Source organism: Gavialis gangeticus, unplaced genomic scaffold, assembly GCF_001723915.1.
Source record: "Gavialis gangeticus isolate Ggan-Ray unplaced genomic scaffold, GavGan_comp1, whole genome shotgun sequence".
In the NCBI taxonomy this organism is placed as follows: domain Eukaryota; kingdom Metazoa; phylum Chordata; order Crocodylia; family Gavialidae; genus Gavialis; species Gavialis gangeticus.
The window spans coordinates 38,596,321-38,601,835 of record NW_017729028.1 but is presented as its reverse complement, the minus strand read 5'-3'; positions in this window follow the sequence as shown (position 1 = coordinate 38,601,835).

Genomic DNA, 5,515 nt, shown 5'->3' with positions numbered 1-5,515 from the left:
GGGTTAGTTTAGTTAAAACTAGGTAATATAATCTGTAAATCCACTTAACCGGGCACATGTAAACTGCAATACGTCACAATACGCTGAAAGCAAACGAATGCTTCTTCCCTCAGGATACCTCACGTACCGTACATAACACGTGACTGTCCGACATATGGACTGAGTGAGGGCACCAGTGTCAATCTGTATATTAAATATTAATAAAGCTTAATTTCTTTCCTATTTTTTTAGATAAAAAATAAATAAAAATACAAGTTCTAATATTTTCTTCGTGCACCCCCTGGGATTGTCTTGCGCACCCCACTTTGGAGACTACTGGTCTAGAGACTAAGCTTGCAAAAGCTTGTGTGCTAGGCATTCTGTGTTCTTAGCTTGGATTTTAGTCATATGGGTTTTATGATACTCCACCCCCAACCTCCCTCCCCCACTGACACTCTACCGGCCTGGAGGGGAAAACCATTTTGACAAGCCAGTTGCTGTGACTTGGCAGTAGAACATTTGGTTAGTTACAGTCTAGAAATGAAATGCTGTTGCCTATTAACATGCCACAGCAACCACGGTTTATTCACAAGTAACTTGCACTGATGGCATCAGTGAGAATATTGAATGGTGCCTCCAGCTCTCATGAGGACATGGACACAAAGAGAGGCTCCTAATTTCTGATATGCAAGGTAGCTTACAAAGGACTCAGGGGTCAGTTAACGAGTCAGGATATAAACAGCAAGAATTTGTAGTGACAGGTGTGAGAGGGAGAACAATATCAGAGAATCATAGAATGACAGGAAATGAAGGTTGGAAGAGATGCTCAGGAGGTTGAGTCCAACCCCTGCTCAAAGCAGGACCATCCCCAACTAGATCATCCCAGCCAGGGCTTTGTCTACCCAGGTCTTCAAAACCTCCAAGGATGGAGATTCCACCACCTCTCTGGGTAACCTGGTCCAGGGGTTTACTACCCTCCTCATGAGAAAGTTTTTCCTAATATCTAATCTCAACTTCCCTTGCTGCAGCTTGAGCCCATTGCTCCTCGTTCTGTCATCTGCCACCACTGAGAACAGTCCAGCTCCATTCTCTTTCGAACCTTTCATCAGGGAGTTGAAGGCTGCTATCAAATCCCCCCTCAGTCTTCTCCAGACTAAATAAGCCCCGTTCCCTCAGCCTCTCCTCATAAGTTATGTTCCCGGCCCCTTAATCATTTTTGTTGTCCTCTGCTGGACTCTCTGTAATTTATATACATCGTTTCTGTAGTGGAGGGGCCCAAAACTGGACACAGCACTCCAGATGTGGCCTGATCGGTGCCAAAATGAGGAGAAGACTCACTTACCTCGATTTGCTGGCAACACTCACACTAATGCAGCCCAGAATGCTGTTAGCCTTCTTGGCAACAAGGGCACACTGTTGGTTCATATTCAGCTTACGGTTCACTGTGACCCTCAGGTCCTTTTCTGCAAAGCTACTACTTAGCCAGTTAGTCCCCAGTCTGTACTGGAAGGGGTCATCAAGGTGAAAAGCCAATACCTGGTAGCAACAAGAGCATCAGTGTCCTTACCATTACCCTGCTGGTAGATACCTTCACCCTATTAGACGCATTCAGAGAGTGCTTTCAAACGTGGGCCCGGCGGTGAAGATGAGTCTGTCCGGATGGGGCAGCCAGTTGGTAGAAAACAATCAGCATAGCAGGAACCCACACAGAATGAAACAACTTCCATTTTTCAATGGGATTTTTAAAGTTGTGGGCAACAAAATATTCCACAATGCCTTAAGAGGATTGCTCTTTCTCTTCTGGCTGACCTTTATTATGAAACCAAGAGGTTTTCTTGTCCCTGGGAATAGTTTATTTAAAAAATCATTGGAGTTCATTTTCCTCTTGCTCTATCAAGCATCAAGGCTCATATCTGTCTCTAGTTAAAAGACACTTCTCAGCCAGAGGCCTGAGGAAGAGTGTGGTGATACTTGACAGCTTGCCAATGTCTGTGCCAGCCATACAGTTGGTTCAATAGAAGATATCATCCACAACAAAGCTTGCCTTTTGCATTCCTCAGCCAAAAATTTAGAGAAAGTAGTTTTGCTTTCTTCAAACATGAGCAGAAATTGAGACCCAATGAAATTTTGTATTGTAGGTTCCAAATTGGATCCTCTCCCCTATGTCAAATAAAAGAAGACACTTTGGCTTTTTTTAAGGGTAATTCAAAGTTTTAGATGTGCATAGAAAATGTTAATGCTGTAGTCCCTGTCTGACATTGGACCCCTCCGGGGAAGAAGCCTGCCTAATCTGCACATCACAGAGCAGCTCTCTCACAAAAGGACTCTGAAGTACCCAGGGGAATAAACTTTCACCCTCTACCTCCCCTGTGCAAAACGAGGTTTCTTTTCCACCTAGGAGAACTTCTACAATGTTTGAATTCTCCTCAGCCTGAAGAACAGTGTTTGTCACCGAAAGCTTGCAAAGAAAGTTGGGTTTTTTTTGCTACTATTTAGTTGGTCTGATAATAGATATCACCCCTGACCCAGAGCTTTATCTCTGTTTCTTAGATTGGGGTGGGCAATTATTTCGGGCGGGGGGCCGCTGAGTTTTGGCAAGTCATCAAGGGCCGCATGACAGGCAGTCAGGGACAGATAAATATTAATTTTCTAAATTTTGTAGGGGACCCGTGGGCCAGATAAAATGGCTTGGCGGGCCACATGCAGCCCATGTGCTGCATTTTGCCCACCCCTGTCTTAGAACAACAAGGCTATAACATATATCCCTGAAACTCTGTAGCCCTACTCTCAATTGCCTTAACACTTAGCTTTGTCACTTCTCCTTTATGGCTTGTATGGTGATAGTCACAGCGATTATACTGCAATGTATAAGTATATATTGTGTATATGCGCATATACATACTGACCTGTATTTTGTAAGGAATTGAAATTAAATAGATAATAAAGGGAAACTGCCCCATTTATAGCATTTCTTCATTTAAAAGTTCATTTCTCCCATTCCACCCGTAGCTGCGCAGGGTGCTTTGCTGAAAGCAGCAGCAGGTGATCGTTGGCTAACACATTTTATTTTGCTGCCTCCACTGCTTCTCACAGGAGGGATTGATATAAAGAGGCAGCATTTCCCCATAACCAACCCTAGAAATATCCAGGGTTAAGTTAATGCAGAACCAGTGAACATTCATTTCACCTGTTTTTCCCTGTCTGATCACTAGACCCTGCCATTAACAAGGATTCCTAGGAACTAGAGATCTTCACAGAGATGGAAAAAAACCAATGTTTAGGAAATGGCTTTCATAGGCCACCAGGATCTGCTTGAGAAGCACAAGGCCTGAATTCTGTTTTTCTTCTGAAAGGGGAAAATGTTCCCCCAAAGGTGTGTGAGGACTCCAGGACTGGGCCCATGTTTACATGTTGCTGGTTGCACATCAGTCTGGTTGGCTAAACCTTTCTTTTCCCAGTTGCACTAATGGAACTCTATTGCATTTTCTGTGGTTGTGCTGAGAGGACAGCCCGGCCCACTGAATCAAATCCTGCCTGATGAAGGCACCTGGCACTCCCAGTATCTTCCGTGCGAGCTGCAGGGACTGAACGGCTCCGGTCTTCATGCACACAATCTGATCTTGAATCACTGTGAAGTCAACAGACAAACACCCATGGAATTCAGTGGGAGCAGGAATGGGCCTTTGCAGATCCCGTGGACAGCAGCTGTTTCATAGCCCACTCTGGGGCTCCTTCTCCACCCTGTCCCCAATTCCTGTGGCACTCAACAGCTACCTGGGCTATAGGAGGATCCCTGCAACACTCTGAAAAACACAGCCTGGCTACTATGACTGTGCCCTGGGCCCTCAGGGTCCCTCAGTGCCAGGGCTGGCTGTTTTCTTAGGGCTGCTGTTATATCTTTAAAAACATACTAGCCTGTTATTTTGGAATTTTCCTAATGTAGCTGTTCAAATATTTACAGTGGGGTATAGTCAACATCTTGTCATTGTTTCCACTCTCAATATTACTTAATTTGAAAGTTATTTGATACTGTAAACAGTGCTGGTCTCCCCATTTGTCCCAATAATAACGTTTGAATACTTGCAAAAACACTTCTAAAGCTCTGACTTCAGTGTTCCCGGTTTCCCTAATTATGAGCTAGCTCTCCTCTACTGTGGCGATCCCCACGGTGCAGAGGAAGGCTCTACTGGGAGCCTTTCCTCCTGGTGTGATCTTCAAAGGGAGAGGTTATGAAGAATGAATGAAAATAACGGGGATCATTTACTTCAAAGAGGAGACAAATGAGAAGGTGCAGGAGCTGAGCATATGAAATAAAAAATGGGGTGGACAAATAAGCCAGGTGCTCTTGTTTACCTAGCCTCAGAATACAAAAACCAGAGGGCATTCAAAGATCATGAAAGGCAACACATTTCAACTGATAGAAAAAGGGAGAGGCCCAGAGAGCTGTAAGGAGGATTTTTAAAAGCATCAGATACTTTTATTCAGAGGGTAAACTCTTCAGCACAGAGACTGTCCTGCTGTTCTGACTGAGGCTCCTCACTATTACCACAATGCAAATAATAACTATCTGTGGGTTACAAAGAAATCTGCGCTTACAATAATAAGGATTAAAAATAGAAATAGAGAACGAAAAGTTTCAAAGGTATCTAAACCCTCATGGCCTGGGCCATAAGGCAACCTCTCCTTACAGACAAAAATAAGGTGCATGCAAGGTAGCCTAACTCACCGGCGATGCGCAGTGGGTGCACGCAGGCACGTGTGCACCCCCCGAGATTGGCCGGTCACCCCCTGGAAATGCCAGCTGCGAAATTGGAAGTGCCGGTGGAAATGCACTTCTGGTTTTGCCACTGGCTGGGGACCCCCCGCCCCCTGGGCAGTGATCTGCTGCCCCCACAGACTCGGGGGGCACCAGTCCCCCATGCTCGAACTTATTTCAGAGTCTCTCATATCCATGCTGTGAGGCCCTGCTCCTGGGCATTGGCGGCAATGGCACTCGATGGACCGTCTGTCTTATTCAGGAGACCACTTCCTACATGCCCTCTTGGAGAACACTGTCCAGTCTACTGCATGGCATTTTCCTACATAAAATTAAAGGTTAGATGGAAACACTTTCTGTGAGCTGTTTTCTGGAGAAATGATCCCATTCTCCCTTCCACACGGCAGATTTCCAGACCCGTTCCCCTTGGCTCGTGCTTTGCTTCCCTGCGACCCTTTCGATTTCCACCCTGGGCACGTCTGCCTAGGAGTAGAGACCGTTTTAGCCTTCGGATTTGGCATCCTCTGCTTGGGGAGGATGGGGGAAAGGAGTCGCTTTCTCCACAGCGGCGCAGGATGAGCCTCAGGGGTACCCAGAAGTCCTCCATGGTTTTCTATCTGAATCAGGTCTCTAGCTGTCACGGGAGGGTGCAGCGAGGCACCCCACCCCTGGGCATCAGGGGGCCACTGCCCTGGCGGGCTTTGAATGCGGTCCGGCCCCTGCAGAAAGGACGAGAGCAACTTGAACATCATAACGGGGGTCTGCGGGGGGAGGGGCGCG